The sequence below is a fragment of the Thalassophryne amazonica genome, chromosome 23 (assembly GCF_902500255.1).
Source record: "Thalassophryne amazonica chromosome 23, fThaAma1.1, whole genome shotgun sequence".
In the NCBI taxonomy this organism is placed as follows: domain Eukaryota; kingdom Metazoa; phylum Chordata; class Actinopteri; order Batrachoidiformes; family Batrachoididae; genus Thalassophryne; species Thalassophryne amazonica.
The window spans coordinates 30,904,196-30,917,563 of NC_047125.1; the positions used below are offsets into that span (position 1 = coordinate 30,904,196).

The following is a 13,368-nucleotide window of genomic DNA, read 5'->3' on the forward strand; positions in this document are numbered from 1 at the left end:
CTAGCAGATTTGGACAGATTTGTGAACAATATTTGAGAGAAATGTTTCATATCTTCGAGTTCAGCTCATGAAAAATGGGAGCAAAAACAAGTGCTGTGTTTATATTTTTCAGTGTATTTTTTAAATCAAAATTCACAATAAATTGGCAAAATGCATTGTCATAGAAAATCTACTCACATTTAAAATGTCATATGAATGCATCTCTTTGGTGTTTGAATAATAGTTTTTCTTCCAGTGAAGGAATAAACTAAGATTGTTTCTAGCATTAAAAAAACTAAACAAATGCTATAAGTGTCCTTGAAGCCAGTGTTTCGGCTGTTGTTGCTAATAACTAACTTCAGCAACTTTGTTTAAAAAAATGCCTTTTGAAGATGCCAATTAAGACTTGTGTATTTTCCTGCAGCATGCGCTGTTCATTCCATACAGAATTTTCTGCTCCTGATCTTCACTCTTGTTAATTTTCACTGTTATCAAGGGCAACCAGAAGAAAAAACGAATGCTGGTGCACTGTCACACAATTTGTGTGTTAAGCATAAATCAGCATTTCAAGGCCAGTGACAACACTTGTAATAAAAAAATAAATTCCGGGTGGTTGGAGGAGGCTGAGGACGACATGCGTAAATTAACATATACTTTTGGGAGGCTCACAGTTAATCCGGCGAGAATATTTAATCATTTGTAAATAAATTGGTTTATGTCTGCATATGTTTGAAGGCTTCTCCATCTGAGTGGTTGCACATCTGTCTCCCAGCTGCTGTATGCGATTATTCGTGCACCCTTTCTTTATGCGTTTACAGTTGTATGCAAAAGTTTGGGCACCCCGATAATTTTCATGATTTTCCTTTATAAATCATTGGTTGTCTGGATCAGAAATTTCAGTTAAATATATCATATAGCAGACAAACTGATATTTGAGAAGTAAACTGAAGTTTGTAGTATTTACAGAAAGTGTGCAATAATTATTTAAACAAAATTGGGTAAGTGCATAAATTTGGGCACCTTGGGGCTGTGTGGCCAGTGCAGGTACTGGGAATCTTGTTAAGGCTGAGGGTCACATGGATTCCAGTCAATATCAGCAGTTTCTTGAGAACAGTGTTCATGAATCAGTGACAAAGTTGAAGTTGTGCCGGGGCTGGATCTTTCAACAAGACAATGACCCTAAACACCGCTCAAAATCTACAAAGGCATTCATGCAGAGGAACAAGTACAACGGTCTGTAATGGCCATCTCAGTCCCCAGACCTGAATATTATTGAAAATCTGTGGTGTGATTTTTAAGCGGGCTGTCCATGCTCAGAAACCAACAAACCTGAGATGTTTTGTAAATAAGAATGGTCCAAAATACATTCAACCAAAATCCAGACTCTCACTGGAAGCTATAACAAGCGTTTAGAGGCTGTTATTTCTGCAAAAGGAGGGTCTACTAAATATTGATGTATTTTTTTTTTTTTTTTTTTTTTCTGTTGGGGTGCCCAAATTTATGCACCTGCCTAGTTTTGTTGCAAGAATTATTGCACACTTTGTCAATCCTATAAATTTCACTTCTCAAATATCACTGTTTGTCTGCTATATGATATATTTAACTGAAGTTGCTAATCCAAACAACCAATTATTTATAAAGGAAAATCATGGAAATCATCAGGGGTGCCCAAACTTTTACATACAACTGTACCTCCTTTTTATTGAGAATAAAATCTACATTAAACAGACCCACAGAATGATGCATTTTTGTTGCCTTGTCTGTTTACTTAACTTGCCGTACAAACAGGGCTTTCAACCAGAATTGTTTCCCCAACTGTTTCATTCCGAACAGAAACAGAATTTTAATGTTTCCAGTTTTGGGTTCTACTCCAAAAGTGATGGTCTCAAACCGGTTAATAACATTCCATGTCAGCTGTGGGACACTGAAAACATACTAATCTGTATGTGGTGCTGTCATGCTCCTATGAAAAACTGAGAAGACAATAGAGCGTGCTGAAGCGGGACACCGAGTAAAATGAAGGCTTTAAGAGATTGTCTGTGTTGATCACCTGAAGTGGATTTAAAGGGAAACTGTTTAGTCTAAGACACGGTGCAGTCAAACTTTAGTCAAACTTTATTGCAGACTCCAACGTCCAAATAGACATACCATCACATACAAAACATAAAACAAATATGTAGTATAAAGTGTATATATCACATAATGTTAAAAAAAGAAAACAGATATATATATATATACATACATACATACATACACCCATACACATGTACACACCCATACACATACATGCATACATACATAAAAAAGTGCTTATGCAAATTCAATAAAAAGGCATCTAATAAATAGAAGCAGTAAAAAATGCCATTTAAAAAAAAAAAAAAAAAAAAAGTGCATACACATTCTATAAAAGGCACAAGTACCAGTGTTTCCACATATGGGATTGGTATCTAACAGAACTGCACCTGGGATTGGTCAACTGCATAATGAGATTATTCCCGGACCCCTGCAGTCTCCATATAAACTTGTACATCAGTCTTCTCAGGGTAGCCTGGAAGGTGTTTAACCCTAAATCACAAAAGACCTTGCTGGCACTACTACCCCTGGGCTTTTTGAGCAGGATTCTGAGACAGTCATTATACACAACCTGAAGTTTTTGCAAACTCTCTTTCTTATACCTCACCCAGAGGGGGGCCGTGTACATAGGGGTACAGTAAGCTCTAAACAAGTTCACCTTCACTTCATCAGAGCAGTAATGAAAATTTCTCACTAACACATTGGCTTGGACATACAGCATTCTTCTCTGTCTGAGCATGTCAGCATCATCCTCCATCTTATCGTTAATGTGTCCTAGATATTTTACATTGGTGCACACAGACAGTGTTTGGCCAGACAAATAGAAACCTGGGAAGTTAAGATGTTGACCTCCTTGGTCCTACATATCATTATCATGCTCTTTTTGGCATTATACTTGATGTCAAACCTGACCCCGTAGTCAGAACATATATTAAGAAGCTGTTGGAACCCTGCACTGCTGGGAGATATAATGGCCAAATCATCAGCGTACATCAAGTGATTGATTAAGGTGTTGCCCACAATACACTCTGTTCTACAATCTCCCAACTGCCTTGACAGTTCATCCATGTACAGGCTGAATAGGCTTGGGGATAAAAGCCCACCCTGCCATACCCCATTGCCAACTCTGAAGGGAGAAGATAAAAAACTCCCCCATTTCACCTGCATAGTCTGTCGGTCGTACCAATACCTGCATAGTCTGTCGGTCGTACCAATATGCCAGGATACGTATGATGCTACCCGGAACACCCCTATATTTCAACTTGGCGAAGAGCTTGTGATGGTTAACTCTGTCAAATGCCTTAGAGGCATCAATAAAGCCCACCAACACTGTTGAGCCATGCCCTCTATACTTTTCTACTACTTCTTTTAATGCATAAATACACAAATCAGTACTATGCTTACTCTTAAAGCCAAACTGATTATTTGTGGTACAAATAAAATCCCCAATTCTGTCAAATATGACACTTTCTAGCACCTTTGACAGTACGCTGGCTAGGGCAATAGGCCGATAGTTATCCATACTCCCTACCTTTCCAGCCTTGTCTTTGATAACAGGTACTAAAATAACTGTCAACATAGCATCTGGCAGAATACCATGCATTACCAACCCTGTAAAACAAATAGCCAGCAACACAGCAACCCTAGAGCTGGCAAGCTTCAGGTGCTCTGCAGTGATATTATCCATGCCACATGCCTTATCAGCCAGTTGCCTTATGGCTTGAGAAATTTCATAGGGGCTGATGTGTACCACTTCCTCCTCTATATTACCTGTACAGTAGGGCGCACTTCTGACACAGTTGAACAGAGCAGCATAATGCTGCCTCCATAGTTCAGTTATATTTTCTCCACCAAATACACCCTCAATGTTACATGGCAGTGCTGTTTTAACCCTGTTTATATTCTTCACTTCTTTCCAGAAGTCAGTGACATTGCTGTCAAGCAGTTTTCCAGCCATAGAGTCAGCTCTCAAGGCTTGCTCATGCTTGCAAACAAAGCGTACTGCATATTTGTATCTAGTATTGGTTACCCTTTTATACTCATGAACCGGCCCCTGCCTAGGTCTACCAGCAATTACCCAGGCTTTATGGGCTGCCTTAGCTTCTGCATGGGGGCCAGCGACATACCTATTCCACCCAGGCTGAGCATTTACAGCTTTATTAGGGAGAGTGAGTAGAGGTCTGCTGGCTTCTGATAAGGCAAACACAATACAATTATACATTTCACAGAGGTCATCACAGTGAGAAGTGTCACTACTGTTAACATTCAAACATTGAATGGCATGCATAGGTAAATGTATTTTTCTCAAAAGTGCATCTGATCTCCCACAATAAAACAATACATCCTCCGAGGACAGTTTAGTCGAGTCTATCTTATCCTCCCTCATTATCTCAGGGAGACACAGTGTTAAGTATGAACTCAATAGGAAAATGATCAGCTGTGGTCACCTCATATAGTACTTTCATAGACCCAAGCGTTGCATGAGCATCTGCAGTACATATCAGATGATCAAGCCAGCTAGTTGTTCTATGGGCTTCACTATAGTAGGTAAAACTGTCTGCAGGTAGAAGCACCTGACTAGATAGAACCAAATTATTGTCTTCACACATCCTGATCATATGCTTAACAAAAGAAGCATTATCAGAGATATCTGCATTCATGTCTCCAACAACATAAACGGTTGTACAGCAGTTATCAACAATAAGAGTTAATAAATGCCAACCTATTCACATATTCATCATCATTATGTCTCGACTCATATGGTGTGTAGACATTCAGAATGATAAATTCTGTTACTCATCCTGACATGAACCCCAATACACCAGTCAGTTTCCAGTCGAACAACATTAATCACAGAATCAAACCTTTTATGCCACAGGATGGCCACACCCCCAGGGATTCTCCCCCTAATAATGCCCTGAGAGATCTGTAGTTGACTCCCCAGCACCGTGAAAGTCATCATGAACATAATTCAACCCTCCCAAATCCTGTTTGGAAAGGAAAGTCTCCTGTAAACACAGGATGTCACAACTTTGAAGTATTTTATCCACCACAACACGTCGGGCTCTGTCCCCAGCGCTGTTACCTACACGCAGCCCACGACAGTTATAAGAGACAACCCGCATCACAGTTTAGGAGGAAGTAGCCACAGTTTCATTATTCTCTGACTGCAGCAGTTCATTTCTCCCCACAGGAATATTGCCAGCAGAGCCTCTGTGCCCACGGGGTTGAAAATACCTCCTCACATACACCCCAGCTGGCCAGATATGGGAACTGTACATGTCAGCCACCTCCTTACAATCTGCAGTGACATGAAAGGACCGAATCTGCTCCCATGTGATTCTATCTTCCTACATGTCACAGACTTATTGACCAGTTTCTCAGATAGATAGCTGCGCAAAGTCTCAGCATCCACATCTGGAGAAAATTTGGTGGCAAATATACTCACTCTTAGTTGTAATCACAGGAATGTGGCTCTCTGTGCCAGTGCCAATAATTCCGGGAGGCCTATTCCTTCGCTCACGTTTCCCCTGAGTGGATATGGGTCGCCTCTTAGGTGTGACATTAATGTCCGGCTTTTTACGTCCATTGCTCACAACAAAACTCCACGGCGGTGACATACCTGATGTGCGGGGCTGAACGCTCTCTGTAGCCGCAGCATGGGAAGACGGTAACGCCATCTCTGCCTGCTGAGCAGAGCCTGTCTTCCTCTGCACCTCCACCTCCCCTGCAGCAGCCACAGCAGCGGCCCTGCGGTCCAGGTTAAGAGTGCAGCTCTGCTCCATCGCCTTCACCCGGCGATTCACAGCCACAGTAGCTGCCGTCAGATTCTCATTCACATCCGCCTGTGCTTCAATGGTCCTGCACAACGCAGAAACTTCATTGCTTAGTTGCTCTATTCTTCTAAGCAGGGCTGAGGCGTCGATACTGCCAAAACCAACAGGTGGAAGTTTGTCCAGACGGTGTGAGACAAACATAGGCATATCTTCCCTAAACTCATTAAACAATCTCAAGCATGCCTTCACGTTTTTAACGTCCTTGTCTTTTCCCATATAATTAATTTTCCGTTGTGTTGTTGTCGGACAAACCTCAAACAGGAAATCCTTTGATTTTGCAATCCATTCCGATGAAAAATTGTTTGTAGCCAACAGAACGATTTCATTGTGGTCAAGTCCTCATTTTGTCAGAAATGAAGTTCAAGAACTCATCCACGACAATAATCTTTCCAAATTGATTTTTAAAAACTTCAGGATTAGCACTAAGGCAGGCAGTGGATTCTCCCGACACACTGCCACCCGCCATCTTGCAAATGAAAAATATATATATATTATCAGTGTTCTCCACCTCACAGAGAAGCCTGCTGGAGTGAGCGCTAAGTCACTGCTGCCCAGTTTGACTGTTTAAAATATTAAAAATCATTGGATTCAACTCCACACCCTGAAAAGACGATATTCTTGTTTAGGAAGATTATGTCTGGGAGATATTTTAATTCCTTATCATAGACGTTACTGAAGAAATGCAGCGATTTTAAAGAAGTCCCTCAGTGTTTGTCTGCTCCGGGTACGTTTCTCAGCCTGAACCAGAGAACTGCGGCGCTTTTTATCAACAAGTAAAATATCTTTAAAAAATGCATTCCCGCTAGTTTTAGTATTCAACCATCTGACATATCTTGAGTGTTCTGCTTGCGACGAAAAGAAATCCCATTTGTTCCACCAAGACAAAAACAAAAGTATAATATTGACCAACTAAATGCAGTGTTTTTAAAGAAGTCCCTCAATGTTTGTCTGCTCGAGGTGCGCTTCTCAGCGTGAAACATGGGACGGCAGCGCTTTATCCCACCAGCAACCAAAATAAATGACAGGTGGAAGTGAACCTCACCAAATCGTCATCGCTGTCTTCTGTTGAGTTTGCCCATTTGCAAACCAACATTACTGCCACCAACTGTTGGGGTGTGGAGCATTAATGGAGTCTGACATCCTCACTGGGTCATTGTACACGGAAATCTTTTCAAGAATGAAAAAAAACTATTAACTGGTTACTATTGTTTTTAATAAACTGTTCTGTTTCAGAACATTTAAAAAGTATAAAATTTGTGGTTTCCTTTTTGTTTCTAGCAAAATATCAAAAGTTTTTTTTGCTTTCATTCTACAAACTGGTTCAAAGCCTTGGTTATCACATCAGCTCCCCCCCCCCCCCCCAAAAAAAAACAAAAAAAACATATACACACACAAGCATTTGTTTGTCAGGTCTGTGAAAACTCTGGAACTGCAGAATTCTGCGGATTTCATCATGGGCCGGTGTTTGTGTTGTACTCTGTAATTGCGATCATGGCAGAGTTTGTAAAATGCCTATCATAAAGCGTTTTTTTTTTTTGTTTTTTTTTTTTTTACGACATCGTGCAAGCTTTATAAATCCATGGATGCTGGTCTGTATCTGTTAATCAGATCAGTATCCGTGGAAGTCTGTGGAGTAAAATGCCTCAAAGCGTGGCTGTTACGACAGTTGTCATAAAGCAGGACTGGTTGGTTGCTACGGCGACGCTGTTTCCACTGCGAGGTGCTGTTAAGATAAAAGTAGCATGTGGACATTGCATACTTTTAGAGCTATCAAGTTTTTAAAAGAAGAATTTTGTGGCAAGTCTGTGTCACAAAGTGACGTGGGAAGATGGTGTGAAAAAGTTTAATAAGGAATCAAGAATCCATGGAATTGGCGCTGGCTTGAATTTTTAAAGTTGTCTTCATGAACAAAGATAAAGGAAACAAGAAAAGTGAATTACAAGTTGTCAAGTCTGGGAACATGTACTGGTGCTTGACTTGGCTGCATCCATGTCACGAAGAAACTGCCTTGAGTCCTGGATGGCAACCACCCATGCAGCCAACTGATTTATCTATCTGTTGCAGCCAGTTGAAGTCTGGGTGTCCCCTTGGTTTTCTCCAGCTGCTGGGGTCCTTCAGCACACATGTTCACCAATTTGATAATTCAGGAATTTTATCAAAAAAGGTTTTCTCAAACCAGTACACATGCAAACAGTTTTTTTCCTACTGTGCTGGGTTTTTTATTTGATCTCTTACCTTTGACAGTTCTTTAAAAAAAAAAAAAAAAATCTTTAAATTCCGATGTTAAGGCATTGACATTGCACATAACGTTAGCATGAGCTGAGTACCTCCAATTACTCCAGGCAATCTATGGGGAATATACAACCTACCCAAAACAAATTGCAACAGAAATGAAATGACGTAGGTTTGATAGGCCAATACATGTAGAATAACATATCAAATGTTTACCATAATATACTGAGTGGAATGGGGTGAAATTACCAAATGAATGAGACTGTTGGAATTTGACGATTTTTGCCCATTACTGCAACACTGGAAAAGATTGCTTTTGGGTAACATCATATACTTGTATAAGTAGTCTAAATCATAATAAAAGTTCTAATCTATACAAAAGGTAAACGAGCAGGTACGTGAAGTTTTATTTAAATGTGATGTTGGGCCTAGAATAAATGAAAAATCAGTTATCCATCACAACAGAGCCAATAGGCCTCCCACACATTGCCTGTTTTGCTTACTAGTACAATGTGAAATATAACATAATCTAAAGTTTCTATTTTTTTAAATCCCTTGTTAATGAGGTAAAACACTAAAAAAGTGGAATAAGCTAATAAATCATAGTTTTGTTATTTCAATCATTACATGAAGAAAATCTGTTACACAGTAAAATCCCGTATGCATGCATTTTCACGATTTAATAAACACCATGCTGTGAAACATAAGTCATTACTGAACAATGAAAATGACCATCTCAAATGAAACAAAGCAAGAAATAAAGAAATCAAAGTTTCCTCATTTCAAGGCTTCTTTTTCTGCTTGAAAGTGCCCCTCAGTAAAACCTTGTCACTGTCAGAGTCGGGATCGGTTTCCTCGAATACATGTGCCATATTGGCACAAACGCCTCCACAGTCAGAACATGCCGAAGAGCAACCCATTCCATGCTTGCGGCAAGAACAGCGCATGGTATTACATCCTGATTTGCAGTTACATCGAATGATTTCCAACAGTTTACTAGGAGCAGGTTGGAGATCTCTCATAATGGGTGTAACTTTTCCTTCCAACACCTTCCAGCCCCACTCTGCAGGTGACACACAGCAGTCATCTCCTTTCCACGCTTGGACTTGCTGGTACGCTCTCAGGCTGTGACATTTGGCTGCAGCTGCTGTAGGTGGTAGAGAGCAAGGCTGTACTGGATGAAGTTTTGGTGCAAAACCATTGAAATCTCAGGTCATTCTTTATCCAGGTTTTCCACCAGAGCCCTTTCTCCTGCCTTGCCAGTATCCTCTTTGGGTACTCTTTCTCATGAACATCCGTGCTTGCTCCTGAAATAGGCTACTGGTTTTAATTTTCGTGAAAGCACCTTTCATTCCAAGCCCAAATACTCCAGAGGTTGCATCACAGCCAAGAATCACATGAAGGAAATGAATTTTTTTCAGAAATGGAATCACCAAGCAGGACTTGTAGAGACATAATGCTTCAACATCTGGCACCTTTCTGGGCATGTTTCTTTGGCTCTGGCTTGAAGAAGACATTGAAGTTGGTGCTTTTGGCATGATAGATAAGTAGCACAAGGTGGTGTGTATCGTTTCCATCAAGAACTGTCTCTTGCCTTGCAGCTGATGTTATGGTTGTTTGGACTATCAGTAGATAAGCATCTCCTTTTGCCTGGTGAACTTCACAGCTGATCTGTTCCAGGGTTTGGGACAGCAATGCTATAAACCACTGTTTGCTCTCTTTGTTGTCGAGGAACTTATCTTTTTTGCTCTAAAGGGTCATGCTTGGGATGAAATGCACTGCTGCTCCAACTTTAGCACCACTTCTTCTCAGATGTGCACAGTCTTTGGTGCTTGGGACATCATTGTAATCATCAAACACGACAGTAGCGTTGGCATACCTTTGAAGGACCTGGAGTTTATACTGTTCAAGGATCTTCTCCCATGTTGCGCCTCTTGTCCAAGGGATCAGATGCAACAATGCCCCACCATCCAAAACATGGTGGACTGCCTCAGTTGGCCCAGACAAAGCAGCAATGTCTTGGGACCACAATGCATCTCCGAGTGTAGATTTGTTGGCTGGTCTCAGGATATTTACAGAGTCAAATAAAGCTGATGGGTCATGGTAAAGCTCATAATCAAATGCATCTGTCACATCATCTTTCCTGGTGCAGCCTTTGTTCTTATATACTGCTATGTTTTTATACAAATTCAACAACTAATTTTAAAGAAGCAGGTTAGTAACAACAAAAAGAGAAACGAATGTTTTGGGTGACCTCACACAACAAAAGTGCATAGTGTGATAAAAGTGTAGTAAAGTGCTGACACTCCCACACTCTGCCCAGGGATTAGTCTCTTTCCACAAACTGCGTCAATTCTAACGGGGGAAAATGGTCTGCTGTTTTGTTTTTGGCTGCAATCACTGAAGCAGTCGTGAAAAGTGCAGGGGTTTTTTTTTTTCGGTTTCCAGTGGAGAAGGGAAGATGAGGCAGATGAGCAGTTGTGTCAGTAAGTGTTCGCTTACACAGCTAACCATAGTAGATGCGTTCTCTCACCTGCAGTTGCCTCGACATTTCAGCTCCGGGTCATAAACAAACTGCAACACGTCCTCTTTCCACTGCATCGTCACTTTTTCTTTGCATTTTCACTTTGCATGTAATTTGCCCAAAAACTCAGAGAAAGTACCGTGTTTCTTTCCCCAGAAGTACAGAAATTACATCATGCACCATATTTTACCCATTTAGCTCCCACCCTTAAACGAGACTGCGCTGCCCAATTGGCTGGTTTTCACTTGATGTGATGCAGGAGCTGTGACAGACTGGCGTCCTGTCCTGTGTGTACCCCACCTTGCGCTCTGACTGCTGGGATAAGCTCCAGCTCCCTGTGACCCTTAATTGGAGTAAGTGGATGAAGGTGTGTGTGTGTGTGTGTGTGTGTGTGTTATGCAGGTGTAGCAGAGGAGTCTGTGTGATAGACGTTGGACTTCATGACATAGTTAAATTGCAGGTGTGTGCTTTGGGCTACCGGTTTGGTTCTGGGGACAAGAGACTTCATCTGCACTGTCTCAGTCCACCCAGGTGTAACTGGGGGCTAGACTTGGTTGGGAAAGTAACCTTCGGTGGTCTAGCATCCCATTCAAGTCTCCCTATAAGAATGTACACACGAGGGTGGGTAAAAGTCAGAACTCTGACTGCCCTCATCTCTTGGCTGTTAATGTGGGTATGCACACCGAGCACCTTTCTAGTTATGGATCTGGAAGATGACCAAACATTTATGGCTTTTTCCTCACGCAAAATGCATTTCCGCCAAGTTTCATAAAAAAGATCCAAAAAATTCACAAACTGCTAATGAGCAAAGACCAAGTGCCAACAGCATCAACCTTTTAGAGGGTTGCAGACATTATGTGCATGTTTAGATTTGTGAGTCTGCAGGTCTGACATCATGGGTGTCAAACAAGTTTTGAGCATGTCAGGACAGTGTTTTTTTTTTTCTTTTTTTTTTTTTTTGTGCCTTCATGAGGGATTTGGATCTGACATTCATAATATGAAAGGGGGAGAGTGAGCCTGTGCCATGAGTAATATGAAAACTATGAAGTGTTTTGAGTAAAACTGTCACATTGCCCTAGAACCATGGTAGTTTGTACCTCCCAATATGCCAACACTGTTTGATTTTGTGTAGCATGTGAAAAATGAGAAGATTGTCATTGTTTAAAATCTCAGCCACCATCACCGCCAGCAGAAGGTGTTTGAACTTGGTGTTGGTGGGCTTCTGTGATGTTAAAACATGGAAGATGATGAATCAGATGGGTGAACCCTCCCCTGCTCGTTGGAGGTCATAAAAAGTGCGTTCATCACTTTAGACACTAAAAACGTTCCTGAGCTTTTTCAGCCTCATCAGTTAAAAGCACGCAGACGATAAAAAACGGCTGTGGGCTGAGATCTAGGACTATAGGCGGCGCTGTTTTACACTTTACCGAGCGTGAAGGATTTCCTCTTTTAAGCGGTCAGTAAATTCTTCCCCGAATGCGATTTTATTGTTTGCACTTCTCAAACACATGCTTTGATTGGTTATGCACACAGAGCTCTGAGGACACCGTGAGCACATTTATCCAGATTTGTTTTGCTCTCTCTCCTCCTCTCCCTCTCCGTCGCGCACGCATGCGTGTGTGTGTGTTTGGTCTCCGCTTAACCTCCTCCTTTCTCCTCCTCCTACCTGATCCGCTTCTTCGCTTTGCGTCTCTTTCTGCACGCCGAGCACCTGAGCGACCGGCCGCCCCGCGATCACTCGAGTCGGCTTCCGAGCGACCCAGGCCGGGGAGCAGCAGCGGGAGGCGCCGCCGCTGATTCACCTCCGGCGGCGGAGCGAAGGTGAGTGAAATCGGCTCTCTGTCGACACACGTTGCGGAGCTGCTGCGCGCACGAGTTTGAACTGAAATGCTGATGTTTGTTTGTTTTTGTTGTTTGTTTTGTTTTTTTGCACGTCCGCGCACGCCTCTGCGGCGGACGGAATGAATGAAAGCACACGACAGCCTGTTTGTGCGCGTGGGCTTTTTTTTTTTTTTTTTGTAACGGTTTGCCGTCGGACACCACGCAACCTGCATGTGCACAGGTGTTATTCAGAATTCGCAGTCGTTTGTCGTGAAGTGTGTTTTTTATATTAATGCATGCACATCATAAACACACGCGCACATGCTCCTACAGACTGACTGACTGTTTTTGCACAGCAGGAACCTCCTAACCCTCCTCAGTACTTCCAGCCAAGCTGATGTGCTCAGCAGTGTTTGTTTTCCTTTCTAATTGAGTACTCAGCTTTCCTATCACATTTAGTAGAAATGTCAGTTATATCATTATAATGAGCCTAATATATATATATATATATATATATATATATATATATATATACACACTATTTGGTGCTAACTGGAATCCACGAGTCAATTTTTTTTTTTTTGCAGGGGTACTTTTTTATCACACCGAGGAGGCGTTATCCACATTTTAAGTAGTTGTCTGAGAAACTTATGGCCAGTGGCTGCAAAGTTGTGTGTGAGAAATGGTCAAACTTTTTTGGGGGGGGGGGAATCCACATATAGGTCCTACATAATTTCTTTACATTCTTTTTCATGATAGTTTATAAATTACCTGCAACATTTTGAAATTCAGGGGAATAGTTTGTTATATGAGCATGAAGATTCCATTTCAGTGCTGGCCTATGAAGCCTTTTTTTTTTTTTGCATTTTGCATCCAGTCTTGGGTATTTTTTTTAAACTTTAT

General features: G+C 41.5%; 1 protein-coding gene across 1 annotated transcript in view; it reads left to right on the forward strand.

Moving 5' to 3' along the window:
• The first annotated feature begins 12,308 nt into the window (after window positions 1-12,308).
• The window catches only part of si:dkey-172j4.3 (diacylglycerol kinase delta), a 129,415-nt gene continuing 128,355 nt past the window's right edge, over window positions 12,309-13,368 (forward strand). The window contains exon 1 of the mRNA XM_034164290.1: window positions 12,309-12,465. The gene's annotated coding sequence lies outside the window, so the exon portion shown is untranslated. The remainder of the gene's footprint in view (window positions 12,466-13,368) is intronic.